A 17,738-nucleotide genomic window follows, 5' to 3' on the forward strand; every position below is an offset into this window, starting at 1 on the left:
TCACCTGCCACAAGTTGTGGATTGTCCACCTGCCACGTCACCTGGCCACATCACCTGCCATGTGACCTGGCCACGTCACCTGCAAACGTCACCTGCCACGTGACCTGGCACGTCACCTGGTCACGTCACCTGCCACGTCACCTGCCATGTGACCTGGCCACGTCACCTGTCACGTTGTCATCCCGCAGTGTACAGCAAATATATCCTAAACGGCGCAGAGATAATTACAGTATTTCTAGTGAAGCCTTTTTATAGGCTTACCTATATGTAAAACTTACAAAAGTAGTTATTAAAAACCACTGTTCCACATATGGGTTTTAAATAGTATACGTAATTGTCATGTTGGAGTTCTATCAGTTCATTGTGTCTACTGTTCCTGTGCAGGTGAAAAAATCATGACAAGGTGGAGATCCCTAAGAGACCGCTATAGGCGGGAGCTGAAAGAGAAAGCTAAAGAAAGTCGGAGTGGAGTAGGATCGTCCAGAAAAAAAAAAAGCCCATTCTTTGAGATGCTGGACTTCTTGAGATGTGTGATGGACTTAAGAAGGTAAGTAAATACATTATTTCTCCCCTATATTAAATTATTTGGCCTGGTCAAAATAATCATATACTCCAAAGAGGAAGTAAACCATAAAAAAAACCTACAAGACAAAGGCATAATGAGCTAGTATGCATAGCATACTAGCTCATTATGAATTACTTACCTGAGATCGAAGCCCCCGCAGCGGCCCTCGTTCCCCTCCCCCGTCGCTGCCATCACTCCTGGAGTGACTTCCGGGTATCGCGGCTCCGGTGCTGTGACTGGCCATAGCTGCGATTACGTCATGCGTGCGGGAGCCACCAGTCTCGGCAGGATCGCCTTCAGAAACGGCAGGCCTAGTCAGGCGCCGTTGTCTACGTGTTTTCAGCAAATATCTTCTAAACCGTGTAGGTTTAGGAGATATTTCTTGCACCTACCTGTAGATAACAGTGGTCTGTAAGGTTTACAACCACTTTAACAGTAATGACACACATGGATCTATGTATTGTAATAACTATACTGTACTGAGGTGTAATCTATCTATGTACAAATATTTTATAGTACCACCAGAAACATTTCTGAAACAGAAGAGGGGGGGGATGCAGTGGATACCCAGCCTGCGCAAGAGGAAGACATGGGAGTTAACGATCAAGGTCCCGAAGAAAACACTTCCTCCCAGTCGACAGCAACAGCCACGCTTGAAAGACAACGTGTGCCTGTAAGTATCCTATATAAAATGCCCCATTTTGAAATGTTGACAAAATAAAATGTGCTAATAAATGTTCCACCCCTCAGATTCGTTCTGTTGGAGCTACCGCACCGAGAGGCAGGAAACGTCACGGACATCCCAAACGTGACATGGATGCAGCCATGTTAACTTTTATGGAGGAGATGAGGGCAATAAGAAGGGCTGATACCACCGACCCATTTTCAGACCCCAATAACGAGGATGCTAGTTTTGTTAGGAATCTGTACCACCATCTAGTTAAAGTTCCAACTAAGCGTAAAATGGATGTTCAAATGTCAATCTTTAATTTTACTGGTGTGTGCATAAGGGCTGCAATGTCCTGAGAATCCATGCCACCAGTCATTACCCATCACCAACGTCCATACCATGGTGAGCAAGCTCCACAACATTTATTTCACCATCCATTTCATCCAGGCATTAACCCCCAACACCAATGTGCACCAGCCACCACTGCCCAAAATGTTGTACCCCCACCGCAAGTGGCACCCACCTATGAGTCCTCCAGTTCACAGGCCACTTCATACAGTCATTCCTCCCAGTCATCCACTCCCTATTCCACTTCCCACAGTCCTTCTTATCAGGACCTTTAAAGAATCCCCATTTTAAGTTGCCCTGTTGTACTTGGCCACCAAGTTTGCACTGAAACACTAGATGTTATATATGTGTTATATATTTTTGTACAAAAATTTTTGTGATATTTGTTGCGGTCATTGTCTATTATTAATAAAAATAATTGACTGCATGAAAAATGTCATTTTATTATTGTACTCTAAACCAAAAACAACTGATACAAATTAATGTGATGGTCCTAGGGTGAGTGATGATCGATGTTGGCACTAGCTGACTGAAAACAACAAGCTTTAATCATACACTGATAGAGGTCACAAGACTGCTATACTGCTAACATGAAAATGTATTATTTTGTCAAACTATCGAATTTCCATTTTCTATGGGAAAACAAATACAATGCAGGGTACCAAAAGGGGGTCAAACATGGTACTAGTAAATTGTACCTAATAAAGTGCCTGGTGAGTGTTTTTACACATGTTGATACTGCCACGGAAGCTCTCCCTCTGGGGACATGAAATAGTTTGCAAACGTATCATGCATGGTAACGACTGAATTGTTGGGTTGCAGTCCGGTAAACCGAGCAGAAGGTAAATCGATCTCGTCCTCTTCCTCAACAGTAATTCCTTCTTTCTCACGTATAATGTTATGGAGGACACACCATGCTTGTATAGCTAGTTCAGCATTCTCCAGGCTCAGTTGAATTGTATGGAATATGCTCCACTTGCTGGTCAAAATGCCAAAGGTGCATTCAATAAGGCGCCTTGCACGACTCAACCGATAGTTATACATTTTTTGGGGGGGAGTTAGATTGTGCCTGGCATAAGGCCTTAGGAGATGCCTAGAAAGTGCAAATGCCTCATCAGCTACAAGCACGTGGCATATCTGGCCCTACAGTTCCTGGAAGAGGTTTGTCTGATGGCAAATGAAAGTGGCCCTCAAGAAGTCTTCTCCCCATTTCTGATGATGTAAACACTCTTGAGTCTGCAGTATGTCCATACGCCCCAATATCTACAGCTACAAACGTATAATTACTGTCACAGATTGCCATAAGCACAAGGGAGAAGTATTTCTTATAGTTAAAATATTGTGAGCCAGATCCAGGTGGCATCTGAATTCGGATGTGTTTCCCATCCAGGGCTCCAACACAATTAGGGAATTGGGTCTTCTTCCAAAACCCATTTGCAATTTCCTGCCACATGGATGTATCTGGAACAGGCATTGCAGTACACCAAAGCTCCTCCCATATTGCTTGACAGGTGTCATGCACAATTCCAGAAATTGTAGAGGTTCCCACCAAAAAGTAGTGGTTTAGGGACCTATAGGATAGTCCAGATGCCAGAAACCTAGGAAGAGTAGAACCAATGATGAAAGGAATCCTACATTATGCTGGACATAATAAAGCAGAAAGGCTGGCTGGCTTACCTCAGGGTAAGCAGAAGTCGCTCCTCTGGTGGCACACAACGTTTCATATCCGTGTTCATCCTTTCCAAATGGGGATGCAACTTTTTTTAATAAAAATTCAAATGTTGGTACAGACATTTGCGTAAAATTAAAAAATGTTGGTGGGAAACGTCGCAGATCTGCATACTGCAGAGCAAAAAACCCTTCAGTGGGCCTCTTGAGCAACATGGGATGTGTCCAGTACCTGCGTCCGTTAGAATCACTCCCTAGGACACACTTAACCCCTACAGCGCCACCTAGTGGTTAACCCCTTCACTGCCAGTCACATTTACACTGCAATCAATGCATTTTTAATCGCACTGATTGCTGTATAAATGTGATAGCGCCAAAATAGCCCGATCTGTCCACCATAATGTCGCAGTCATGATAAAAATCGCTGATCGCCGCCATTACTAGTAAAAAAAAAATATTAATAAAAATGCCATAAAACTATCCCCTATTTTGTAGATGCTATAACTTTTGCGCAAACCAATCAATAAACCTTTATTGCGATTTTTTTTTTTTTACCAAAAATATGTGGAAGAATATGTATCAGCCTAAACTGAGGAAAAATTTATTTTTTTTATGTGTTTTTTGGGGATATTTATTATAGCAAAAAGTAAAAAATAATGAGTTTTTTCAAAATTGTCGCTATTTTTTTGTTTATAGCGCAAAAAATGAAAACCGCAGAGGTGATCAAATACCACCAAAAGAAAGCTCTATTTGTGGGGAAAAAAGGACGTATATTTTGTTTGGGAGCCACGTCGCACGACCACACAATTGTCAGTTAAAACTACGCTTTGCCGAATCGCAAACAGTGCTCTGGTCTTTGGCCAGCCAAATGGTCCAAGGCTTAAGTGGTTAATGAAAAATAACCAGCTATCAAGCTACATACACACAAGAAATGTTCCTAAAATCTGGTTACCATGGATAGCCTACTTTTTTTTCCCCCTTCGTCTTTCAGGACAGCCACCATGAGAGATAGTCTCCTCCTCTTCCTCTAGGAAACACTGCGCCAGCCCATAAATTCTTACTTCCCCCTGCCAGACCTCAGTATTAGTGTTTCCTCCGGTGGGGAGACACTGTGCAAGGAACCGGGCCACTCAGTCAGGGTGACTGTGGCTGTTTGTTTTTTTGGAGCCTGTAATGGGAGCAGGGGCTTCCTAGGTGCATGGGGGGGACTTACCCCTCGTTCTGTTGCCACCACTTCCTAGCCGAGCGCGGCTTCAGGCTGTGGGGGTTCCCTATCGCAGCTACAGGTCTGCAGCATGCAAGCGTCCGCCTCTCCTGTATACCATACAGACCGCTCTTTTTTTGGAACTAGGCGGGCCGGACGACGGGCGACGTCATTTCCGGCGGAAGGGCGAATGCTTGCCTTTGACCCGCGGCTTCCGGTTCCGGGTTGCGGAGCTGATAGGGAAGCCAGGCACAGGCTGGAGACGAGTCCGGGACGCGCACAGGCAGCGTGGGACTCGGTAGTAGCAACCACCTGCAAGTCATGTCGGAAGCGGATGCTCAGCCAACGGACACTACCTCCAGCCTTCCTAAGGTAAGAGTGCCTTGGGGAAGAGTACTCTTTATCTAGGATTGTCCCTCCATGTATGGTTCCTATCATGGGGGGGCAGACAACCTGGGTGGTCAGGGGAGGGAGGCTCAGATCCCCACATATTAAGGAGGGTCTAGTGCACTCCCAGGGTTGTATCCTTGTTTTTAAAAAAAAAAAAAAATGACAAAATGTTTGTTTTTTTTTTTCTTTTCATGTATTTCAGAAAGCTACAGAGAAGTCTAAGTCTACGCATAGCTCTAAGAGGAAGTGTGCCTCTTGCAGGGACACATTAGGGGAAGCATGGACAAAGGTCTTGTGTAGGGAGTGCATAGACTCCCTTGTTAAAGAGAGGGACTCTGAACAGGAGTCAGGACTTGCAGCCTCAGTAAAGGAGCTCTCGTCCACCTTTTCTTCATTTAAAGCCTTATTTGAAAGGTTTCAGCCTCCCATTAGTCCAGCTCCCCAGGATACAACCCCGCCTCTGGCGCAGGGCTCTGCTCCTGCCCAACCTGCAACTTCAGCTAGGGCAGAGGAAGCTCCAGGGCCTTCCGGAGTGGAACAAAGAAAGCCAGACCGTTCCTCCTCCGATTCCCAGGATGGTTCAGAGGGGGAGGACCAGGACGGGGAGTCCAGCAAATCCTCCAGATATAAATTATCCCTGGAAGAGGTAGAGGACCTCTTAGGGGCTATTTATACAACCCTCGGTATTCAGGAGGACAAGAAACCCCTGACCCTTCATGACCAAATGTACAGGGGCTTGGGGGAACAAAGGAGAAAAGTTTTTCCAGTTCACGAAGTACTGGTTGAAACTATTAAAAAGGAGTGGCAAGATCCCGAAAGGAAACCCTTTTTTTTCTAGATCCTTAAAAAGGAGATTTCCGTTCTCGGATGATCCTGCATCTATCTGGAATAAAAATCCCAAGTTAGATGCTGCTTTCTCCCAGGTTTCCAGACACACAGACCTGGCATTTGAGGACATGGGGGCCCTGGTGGATGTCATGGATAAGAGAATAGACTCTCTCCTCAAAAAGACTTGGGATTCAACAATTGGTAACTTAAAACCTGAGTTGGCCGTTACAGTAGTGGCTCGCAATCTGGAGCACTGGCTCTTGAAGATCCAAGAGCATATTGAAGCTGGAACGGCAAAAGAGACCATTCTATCTTCTTTTCCTACGATTCTGCGAGGTATCGCCTACATAGCTGATGCCTCGGCAGAATCAGTTCGTATGTCGGCCAGATCAGCGGCTCTGGCCAATTCGGCCAGGAGAGCTCTCTGGCTAAAAACTTGGCCGGGCGATAGCGCCTCTAAAGTCAAGTTGTGCAGGGGTGTGGTCAAGATGGCGCCGTGAGCGGTCGGTCCTTTTGTGAGCTCCGCCGCTCCGTCTGTTAAATCCGGATCCATCGGCCTATATACTGCAGCGATCGCGTCCCTGCTAGCTGGGGGGGACCCAGGGAATCCCTATCTACCGGAGAGTGAGGGAATTTTTCGCCTCCTGGCCCGAGATCGGCTCCCGGCCTACTGCGGGTTACTAGGCCGAAGCCGCGGACTTTCCTGCCGGCCCGCGCGGCGGACCGGGGGCCTCTATCGCGGTCAGACACGCTCCCGGGCTTCATCGGACGCCGCAGACTCCGGACGGAAGGGGATGAGCTGCTTCTACAAGGCAGAAACCCAGTGATTAGGCCCTGCTGCCTCTCCCTTTCCCCATGTTGTACTAGGCCGCGGCCGCGGCCTCTCCTGGAGCTCCAGCCTGTCAGTGTGGCCTATTTGAGGAGACCCTGGGTCAGCTGAGGAGGACTGCCTGATAGCAGGAGGAGACCATAGAGCGCCCACATCCTTCCCACCCAGGCTGTGTGGAGAGGTGGATGGGCTGAAAATCCTTGTGGCTCAGTGTGGGCCTGAACTAGTCTGCTCCTCCATCATACATTTCCAGGTGAGGGGGAGTACTATTAAAGGGGACACTCACTTTGCCCTATTTACTGCCTGAACACCCCTCACTCTGCGGACAGGTTCCCACACCCAGCTGTTGATAATCGCCCAGATCTGGGCCACTGTTATCTGAATGAGGCGCAGGAACTCCAGCGCAAAGTATAACAAAGGGGGTAAAAAGTTAACCTTCCCACCACAACCGGACTCCCCTCCGATGCTCAGCTGTCCCCCCCCAGAGGCCCTCCATACACGTAGCACCCAAAGGGCTCCACAGACAATTACTATGGAGTCGGATGACTCTCGGCCCCCCTGGCTGGCGGATGGTATGGCGGCCATAGCTACTTGTCAATCCACGCTAACAACAAAGATCGAAGCAGTCCAGCTGGATATGGGTCTAATTCGCCAAGATATTGATAAAATCCGATCACGAGTCACTGAGGCGGAGCAGAGACTGAGTACCGCTGAAGATACCATTGCGGAACATGGAGCATCACTCCGTATGCTTCAAACCAAAGTGAAGGCCCTTGAATACAGAGCCGAGGATGCGGAGAACAGAAACCGGCGTAATAATCTTCGCATTGTCGGATTACCGGAGGGGGCGGAGGGAGGCGACCCTACCTCCTTTATAGAGGGTCTGCTTCGTGATCTCTTACCCGAGGCCCGCTGGTCACCTTACTTCGCGGTGGAGAGGGCTCACCGCATACCGCCTAAGCCGGGGCCTCCTGGATCCCCCCCTCGTACCTTCATCCTCCGTCTCCTTAATTTCAGAGACAGAGACGAAGTCCTCCGTGCATCTAGAAACGTAGGGGAACTTAGATTCCAGAACACGAAGTTGATGATCTTCCCCGACTATTCTGTGGAGACCCAGAAGCTCAGGAAATCTTTTGACCAAGTCAAAGCGGCTCTACGATCACGCAGCATTCGCTACAGTTTGCTCTTCCCTGCCCGTCTGAGAGTCCAGGACGGCGAGACAACCCGCTTCTTTACCACGGATTCGCTGATGATCCACCTGGTATATGCTGTGTGGCCCCCTCTTGTTGTTTACTCACCATAACCTGGGCTCAGGTCTCCATTATCACACGAACGTCCACATGGATGACTTATTATGTTGCATAAGTTATGCCCAGTTCATTCCATGGTGTGTACGGCCTGGTGGGGGGATGATCCCTACCAGGGAAATTCTAAGATAGTGCCCCTGCCAAAGAACTTGGTCAGGAGATCGTTGAAGTATAAATCTTCTTCTACATATGCTTGTTTCCTTGAGGAATGCTGGACTTCTGGTTCGGTATCTCCACCCAAAAGATGGATCGAATTTACTGTGGGATCGCATTATGGCTATTTCCCTTTGTTTGAATTTTTAAGCCCCCACAGCCTGCTGTATCACAAGCGGAGTTTTCACATACATAAGACGCTTGAACTACTACTTTCCCCCCCGTGTGAAGTCTCGGGGGGGTGAGTTGCCTCTTCCACGGACCCCCTGTTGCAGCCGGCGAGCTGTATAAGTTAGGGATCGAAACCTGCCTCAGTTTTGGGAGGTTGGGTGGGGTGGGGGGTGGGGTAAGTTCCCCTAATGGGGCTAAATTCATCTACTTTAAATTTTGGTATTCGTTACCTGTTGTTAATTTGGTTTTGTTTTTGTTTGATATTTGTACAAAAAAAAAAAAATTGACTCATCAGCATTGCACTGTTTACAGAGGTATCCGCTTCGAGGGATGGGGTCCGGTCCGAGAGCCGTGAATTCTATTGATCCTAATACTCTCCATATTCCCAGTGGTCATGTCCTCCCTTAACATCATCTCCTGGAACACCAGGGGACTGAACTCTCCGGTCAAGCGCTCCCTGGTGTTCCAATTCATTAAAACCTATAACCCACATATATGTGTACTCCAGGAGACACACCTAACAGGACGCAGGGTTCTGGCCCTTAAAAAACCATGGGTGGGACACCACTACCACTCCACACACTCCTCATTTTCTAGAGGTGTTACCATACTGGTATTGAAGTCACTTCCGTTCCGGCTCTTGGATTTGGCCCTGGACCCTGATGGTCGGTATGTAATTATTCATGCTAAAATATACACTCTAACGTGGACCATTGTGGGCTTATATCTGCCTCCTCCGGCCTCCTTGCTGGTGCTCAATCAGATCGCTAGCAGGATAGCCGACTTCGCATCGGACAATAATGTTATATTGGGTGATTTTAATCTGGTCCCTAACCCGGACTTGGATAGACTGACTCCTGCGGGACATCACTGCCCTGGGTTGGCTGAGTGGGCTGATACCTTTGGTCTGACTGATGTCTGGAGGTGGCGTCACCCCCAGACCAGGGCATACACATGCCACTCAGCCTCTCATAGAACGTTCTCCCGCATAGATTTGGTCTTCGCAGGGGCTCAAGTCCTTCCACGGGTCACAGATATACAAATATTGCCTAGGGGAATTTCCGACCACGCACCCTTGTTGTTGTCATTGGACCTTTCCCTTGGCTCAGTAGAAAGGATATGGAGGCTCTCCAGATTTTGGATTTCAGACACTGCAGTAGACTCCCAATTTAGAACGGAAATGCTAGATTTTTGGGCTGTAAATGAGGGCTCGGCTGACCTCGTGGTTGTGTGGGATGCCTTTAAAGCCACGACGAGGGGACATTACCAGACCATCATTGCCAGAGTCCGACGGGAGCGCAGGGCAGACTTGATTGAGGCTGAAAGGGAGGCGAGTAGCGCGGAGGCTCTTTTTGTTTGTACCCGAGACCCTGCGCACTATTCGCATCTACAACTTATGACGAAAGAGGTGGTTCGTCTCCGTACCTCTCTTACCCAGAAGAAAATGCTGGCTCAATCCCAACGGATTTTTGAGCAGGGAGAGCGATCGGGTCGCCTGTTGGCCTGGCTTTCCAAGGAACAGGCAGGCGGAATGAGCATCTCACATATTAGGGACCCCTCGGGACAGTTGATTCATACCCCGGAGGGAATCAACCGCTGTTTCGCGGAGTACTACGAATCCCTCTATGGGTCCAGGGTGGACTATAGAGGGGAGGATCTGGTAGCATACCTAGATGACATTGATATCCCAACCCTCACTGTAACATATCGTGACAAGCTTGATGCCCCAATCACGTCCTTAGAGATATTACAGGCCCTTAAATCAATGCAGACAGGGAAAACTCCGGGACCCGATGGTGTCCCTGTGGAGTTTTATAAACAATATGCTGCGGAGCTAGTCGATAAGCTTCAGGCCCTCTTCTCTGCATCGACGCACCTCGGAAAACTCCCGGACACCATGAGCGAAGCGATCATAGTGGTGATCCCCAAGCCAGGGAAGGACCCCACGTTGTGCTCCTCGTACCGCCCTATATCCCTTCTGAATGTGGATGCAAAAGTATTGGCTAAAGTACTGGCCAATAGGCTTAACCTGGTAATTACTGCTCTCATCCACAGGGATCAAACGGGCTTCATGCCCGGGAGAGGTACGGACATTAATATTAGGCGTCTCCATACCCACATAGATAGGGCGGACGAGGCGACTAATGGAATGGTGGCCTCACTCGACGCGAGAAGGCTTTCGACTCCGTCGAGTGGGGCTACTTATGGGAGGTGCTCTCGCGATTCGGGTTTGGCCCGGGTTTCACGAAATGGCTCCGCATGTTATATCATTGCCCCTCAGCAAGAATACGTACTAACGGAAGCCTCTCGGGAGGGTTCCAATTGTTTCGGTGTACACGACAGGGATGTCCCCTCTCCCCGGGTCTATTTGCTCTGGCGATGGAGCCCCTGGCTATACTACTGAGGGCTGACCCTGGGGTGAGGGGACTCCAGGTGGGTCCCATTGAGGAGAAGTTGTCGCTGTACGCGGACGACGCTCTGCTTTATTTGGCGGATGCGTCGTCCTCGTTGCAGACTGCACTCGAACTGATTAACCGATTTGGTGGGTTCTCGGGGATTCGTATTAATTGGGATAAGTCGGTTCTTTTCCCACTCCATCCCTCGACCCCTAGAACACCTCACCCCCAGCTTAAATGGGTAGATGACTACAAATATCTGGGGATAAAAATTAGCGGTAAAGTCCAAGATTACATAGATAACAATCTGCGTCCACTCATGGCACAACTCACGGCTAGGTGTACTGCATGGCGTTCCCTTCCACTGACCCCGGTAGGCAGAGTAAATTTATTAAAAATGATTTTCCTCCCGAAATATCTATTTTTTCCGCAACACACCCATACCCATCCCTAAGATTTTCTTTCGTAGGCTGGAGAGTCTGCTGATACACTTTGTTTGGGCTGGAAGGCCACCCAGGGTGGCCAGGCAGATCTTATACCTCCCGTTTTCGGGGGGGGGTCTGGGACTGCCGAATTTTCAAATCTATTACTGGGCAGCTGTTTTGGTCACGATTAGGTGGTGGTTCTCCCAGCCCGCGCAGAATCCGGCGGTCACTCTGGAGGCAGCCATCATGGGTTCCTTTGCTGCCCTTAGCAATCTCCCGTTTCGCGGTCTTAGGGCCAGTTTGTCTATGACGACTTCAATGCGGACCACTGTGAGGGTATGGCAGGAGGCTAGGAAAATCTATAGGAAACCCAACCACATTTCACCCCACATGCCCCTATGGGGTAACCCTCTACTCTCCCACTTTTACACTATACCGGACCCCTCTCTTTGGGCAAAAAAGGGAATCCTCACATTAAAACATATAGTTAAAGATGGCAGGCTGATGACTTTCCAAGCCCTGAGGCAATCCTTTGCTATCCCATCCTCCTTCCAATTTAGATATTGGCAGCTGAAGCACGCCTTTGAGGCTCAGTTCCCTGCCCCCCTCACTCTGGAACTGGACTCCATTGAAAGGCTCCTGACCTCCAGCGTGATGGGGAAGCCTCTCTCAACAATATATTTGTACCTTACGGTGGAATATGATGCAAAACTGACCAAAATCTGGGAGAGGTGGAAGATTGACATTCCCTCTTTAGACGAAGAGGAGTGGAGGGAGTGTTTAGTCTCCTACATTCCTTCTATGATCGCTGCAAGGGATAGGTTCATACAGTTTAAGTTCCTACACAGAGCATATTTTACCCCACAGAGACTGGCGCGCATATACCACCAAAGAGATCCCAACTGTCAGAGATGCAGGAAGGAGGTGGGTACTTTCTGGCATATGTTCTGGTCGTGCTCCAAACTAAGACCCTTTTGGTCAGCAGTGGCCTCTACACTGGGCAATGTCATAGGTTCAGACTTGCCGGTTGACCCCCAAATTCTACTGCTCAGTCATCTGGAGGATGTTGAGGGCGACAGGTATGATAAACTGTGTCTAACCTTCGCATTGTACTACGCTAGGCGGGAAATTCTACTGCGATGGAAACTGGAGGAGCCTCCTACTCTGGCCTCGTGGATAAGGTCGGTGAACAAGGTACTTCCCCTCTATAGGCTGACGTACGAAAGCAGGCAATGTCCAGGGAAGTTTGACAAAATCTGGTCGTCCTGGATGGACGCTTCTGGGGACCCCGAACCCCCTACCCCGTAAGTAAGACACGAAACATAGGAGAGGACATCCTGCATCTCAAGCCTATTCTTCTTATACCCGTTTCTCTTCACCCCCTTCCTTCTTTCTCCCTTTCCCCCCCCCCTCTCTTCCTTCATCTTCCCTCCCCTTCCTTCCCCCCCCTCCCACCTTCTTCTCTCCCTGCTCCCATCCCCCCCCCCCAGACGCCCCTGTCAGGAATGATTGAATACTGGGTTATTTACTTCATATCATCCAATAATTTTTCAAGATGACACAAGCCATGAGAACTATGGTTAGGTGAAAATTCTGTTAAGTACGCATTTGGAACAACTGATAAACAGTAGTTATTGTTTTAAGGTAAATCCCACTGTAATTATTCTCACCATAATGACTGTACTAAGTTCTTGTACTGTAATGCTGATTTGTTTAATAAAAATTTTTCTGTTAAAAAAAAAAAGTCAAGTTGTGCGGGATACCGTTGACGGGAGACCTTCTCTTCGGCCCAGGGTTAGAGACCGTCTTGGACCGCACAGCAGACAGAAAGAAATCCTTTCCAGTCAAGCGGAAAACCCCTACACAAACAAAGAAGGGGTTTCGTCCGCAAAAACGTAAAGAAACCTCAAAGCCAGAAGGGCAAAAGAAATTTTGGGGTCAAAAAGGCAAGGGCAGGGGAGGGGCGATTTTTCGCCCTCCTGAACAGCCCCGTAAAAGCCAATGACTCCCCAACCATGGTGGAGGGAAGACTGGGGGCCTTCCTCCCACAGTGGGAGGCAATATCCCCCAATCGCTTTATCCTAGGGGTTATAAGAAGGGGGTACCGTATCGAATTCACAAACCCTCCTCCACGGAGATTTCTTGTCACGCACCTACCCAGGTGTACGACAAAAGCCGAGGCTCTGTTGGAAACACTAAGAGATCTGGTAGATCAAAATGTGGTTCTCAGAGTTCCAAGGGCCGAGGAGGGCGAGGGTTTCTATTCACACGTTTTCGTAGTGAGGAAACCCACAGGGAAGTTCAGACTAATTTTGAATTTAAAGCCCCTGAACAGGTCAGTGACATACAGAAAATTCCGTATGGAGACAATTTTCACAGTCAGAGCCCTGTTGCCCCACAACTGCTTTATGGTATCGCTGGACCTAAGGGACGCGTATCTACACGTTCCTATAATAGAAGCCTCACAGAGGTTTCTTCGGCTAGCAGTAGACGTAGGTGGAACAATGGTACATCTACAATTTCAGGCGCTGCCTTTCGGGCTATCCTCCTCACCCCGCATTTTTACCAAAGTCTTGGCGGAGGTGATGGCCTTTCTTCGGCTCCAGGGACTATCAGTGATAGCATATCTGGACGACCTGCTCCTATTTGCAGCGTGTCCACTGCAGTTAGTCAGAGATCTAGAACTAACAAAAAGGGTTCTTACAGGTCTAGGGTGGCTAATGAACTTGGAGAAATCCAGTTTGATTCCCTCTCAGCGCATCACGTACTTAGGCTATCTGTTGGACTCAACGCTACTGAGAGTGTTTCTTCCAGCAGAAAAAGTACAAAAACTGGACAGGGCAGTGGCTGTTCTCCAGTGCAGCAGTCAGGTCTCCATAAGAGTTCTGATGTCGGCCCTGGGACTATTAACAGCTACCCTCCCAGCAGTGCAATGGGCAGGTCTGCACTTTCGCCCCTTACAGTCCTTTGTCCTAAGGGTGTGGGATCACAGTCAAAAAGATCTGGACACCTTGGTACAGGTTCCGCCCCAAGTAAAGAGATCCCTCTGGTGGTGGAGGAAGGTCTCAAACTTGTCGCAGGGTCGTCTGTGGTTCATCCCAGTTTCTCAGGTGGTAACCACAGACGCAAGCGGCAAAGGTTGGGGGGCGCATCTGGGTTCCCTTTTAGCACAAGGCACCTGGGAGGGCGACGAACTAAGAAGGTCGTCCAATTGGAAGGAGCTGAGGGCAATCGGGCTAGCACGCAGGTTCTTCAAAAAGGAGCTACAGGGCCACCATGTTCAGGTGCGGTCGAACAACTCGTCCGCCGTGGCCTATGTAAACAAACAGGGCGGCACGAGAAACGGAGTCCTGTTGGCCTTAAGCATCAGACATTCTGAACTGGGCCGAGACTCACACTCTCTCACTCTCAGCAGTCTTCCTGAGAGGAGAAAAGAATGTGATAGCAGACTTCCTCAGCCGAACCAAACTGAGAGAGGGAGATTGGATCCTCAACCAGGAGGTTTTCAATCTCATTTCAGAAAAATGGGGTCCTCCAGAAGTAGATCTGTTCGCGTCAAGAAACAACGCGAAAGCCCCTTGTTTTTTCTCCCTAAACAAAGGGGAGGGAGCGCGAGGGGTCGACGCATTGATCCAGAACTGGCATTTCAGAATCTGCTATGCCTTCCCGCCCCCGGCGTTATTACCGGCAGTTCTCAGGAAGTTCCAGATGGAAAACACGTCCCTGATTCTAGTAGCACCACATTGGCCAAAGAGGGCTTGGTTCTCAGTACTCAATCAGCTATAAGTACCCTTAAAGGTCAGGTGTCAGCACTCAGTGCTTATTTAGAAAAGCAGCTGGCCACCAACCCATGGGTGGTCAGATTCTTTAAGGCTCTGTCTAGACAGAGACCGGTTCAAGGCCCCCCCTTTCCCAAGTGGGACCTATCTTTAGTTTTACAGGGCCTGACGGGAACCCCCTTTGAACCTTTAGAAGGATGTCTACTAAAGGATCTTACGTTAAAAACAGTTTTTTTGGTAGCAGTGACAACTGCCAGGAGAGTCAGTGAGATTGAGGCCTTATCTGTTAGACCTCCTTTTTGCGTTATTTTTCCAGATCGGATCATCTTCAAGACTGATCCAGCATTTTTACCTAAGGTTGCTTCTGGTTTTCACAGAAGTCAGGAGGTAGTTCTACCCTCATTTTGTCCCAACCCCTCGGGGGAAAGGGAATTAAAATTTCATTCCTTGGATGTAAGGAGATGTATCCTTCAGTACCTAGAGCTGACCAGGATGTTTAGAAAGTCAGACTCTTTATTTGTTTTGTTTTCTGGGGCCAGAAAAGGATGCAAAGCGTCTCGACGCACTATTGCCAGATGGCTCAGAGTAACCATTGGCCAGGCCTATTCATTAGCAGGGAAAGAAATCCCAATGGGTATAAGGGCACACTCTACCAGAGCTATGGCAGCTTCTCAGGCAGAAAAGGCTGGAGCAACGCCAGAGCAAATATGCAGGGCTGCAACATGGTCCAGCTATTCCACTTTCGTAAAGCACTACAGAGTCAGCTAGTGAGCAAGCCTTTGGGCGAAAGGTGTTGCAAGCTGTAGTCCCACCCTAACTGGTAAGTGCTCGTTCATCCTCTCATGGTGGCTGTCCTGAAAGACGAAGGGGGAAAATTAAAGTTACGTACCGGTAACGTCTTTTCCAGTAGTCTTTCAGGACAGCCCTAGTTACCCACCCGAAATTTGGCGGTGTCTTATAAAAGACCAGAACGCAGCATGATAATGATATGGGATAGTATGTTATTAATGTGTTCTTGTGTCTCCCCAGCTGACCGGAGGTAATCTCGGAATATACTGAGGTCTGGCAGGGGGAAGTAAGAATTTATGGGCTGGCGCAGTGTTTCCTAGAGGAAGAGGAGGAGACTATCTCTCATGGTGGCTGTCCTGAAAGACTACTGGAAAAGACGTTACCGGTACGTAACTTTAATTTTTTTTTTTCTTGGCAAAATCTTTTATTGAACAAAAAGAAAGAAGTACATACAATAGGTCATCATGACAATCATCAAGCTTAATAGATGGAATTACCTATAATAGATAGACAGCGACATCCCTTATAGGTATACATATTGATATAAAATATTAATGCCAGTACCATATACAACAGGTCATATCTATACAATATTCAAATTGTGGAGTGCTCAGCTTCACCCCCATCTGGTATTCCCACTCTACGGGGAGACTGAAAAGGGGAAATAGAAAATAAAAGTCGTAAATCAATCATACTAAATTAAATAAATGGGAGGGGGCCCAAAGAGCACAATGTGCCTATGCTTTGTCAATACATGTTTCGGGTACTTTGAGCCACCTGTCCCAGATCTTATCGTACTTAGAGGAACATCCCCTATGAGAGTACATTCATTTCTTGTATGGCAGAGCATTGTTGACTTTTATCAACCATTGTAGAAATTCTGGTGGATTAGGTCTCATCCAGGCTCTAGCTATGACCTTGCGAGCAGAAAAGAGTGTTTCATGTAAGAAGAGTTTAGCAAATTTGTTGAGCTCTGGGTCCGGAAAAATTCCAAGGAGACATAGCTTTGGCTGAAGTGTGATAGGGGAGCCTATTTTGTCATGCAAGAACCGTACTACCTGTTTCCAGAATGCCTGGATTTTAGGGCATTGCCTCAATAAATGAAAATAAGTTGCCACAATAAATGAAAATAAGTTGCCAAAATAAATGAAAGGATAGCCTACTTCTAATGGGGCGTACACACGGTCGGACTTTTCGACCGGACTGGTCTGACGGACGCCGACGGACCAAATCCGGCGACCAATCCGATCATGTGTGGGCTTCAGCGGACTTTTCCAGTCGCAAATCTGACAGACTTTAGATTTAGAACATACTTCAAATCTTTACGTCGTAACTCCGCCGGACCAAGAAATCCGCTCGTCTGTATGCTAGTCCGATGGACAAAAAACAACGCTAGGGCACCTATTTGCTACTGGCTATCAAGTTCCTTATTTTAGTCCGGTGTATGTCATCACGTACGAATCTGTCGGACTTTGGTGTGATCGTGTGTAGGCAAGTCCAGTCGTTAAAAAGTCCGCCAAAAGTCCGTCAAAAGTCTGTCGAAAGTCTGTCGGACTTTTGTAGCTGAAAAGTCCGACCGTGTGTACACGGCATAACCCAACCTGGAGTCCTGCATATATAGGTATAGATGTGTGGTTGGCTAACCCCTGGAGATAGGAACTGTTCTCTATCCCTTTCCCCTTTGCCTCCCATACCTCCCTTTCACTCCTTCCCTACTTGCCTGCAGTACCCTCTCACTTTTTTTTTTTTTGTACTCCATTTTCCTACAATCCTCTCCTTGTTCCTCCTTACATTTCCTTTAGGTTATGGTATACTTTGAAACTAACTTCCGCTCTCTATATTTCATGCTTTACCATATATATCAATATACACACGTGAAAATCTTCCACTTTGGACTAGTCAAAGTTCCCATGGTTGGTATGGATCTAGATTATTTGATCTGCTATAATCTATTCAGTCATATGGCTAAGGTCCATTTATTATTTGTGCCTTTTTGTAATTGTCCTGTGGCCTTGTGGTTAATATTGCACTATTGAATTGATTATACCTGTAATTGTCTGCATTACTTAAAACTTTAATAACCACTTAAGTAGTTGGAAGGGGTAAAATCGTGTTTTGTTTTTTTTTTCTCCAACCCTCTGATTCCTGCCAATCCATGTTAGAAAATAGGATTTATCTGATATCCCAAATAATTACTATCCATTCCATACATTCAT

General features: G+C 47.7%; 1 long non-coding RNA gene across 1 annotated transcript; it reads left to right on the forward strand.

Annotated features, from left to right (window-relative positions):
• Positions 1 to 295: 295 nt before the first annotated feature.
• Positions 296 to 1,879, forward strand: LOC141103489 (uncharacterized). The gene is made up of 3 exons (XR_012235330.1): positions 296 to 547; positions 1,082 to 1,238; positions 1,316 to 1,879. It is a non-coding gene; the product is annotated as an uncharacterized lncRNA (long non-coding RNA).
• Positions 1,880 to 17,738: the final 15,859 nt, after the last annotated feature.

This window comes from Aquarana catesbeiana, linkage group LG07 (genome assembly GCF_042186555.1).
Source record: "Aquarana catesbeiana isolate 2022-GZ linkage group LG07, ASM4218655v1, whole genome shotgun sequence".
NCBI lineage: Eukaryota > Metazoa > Chordata > Amphibia > Anura > Ranidae > Aquarana > Aquarana catesbeiana.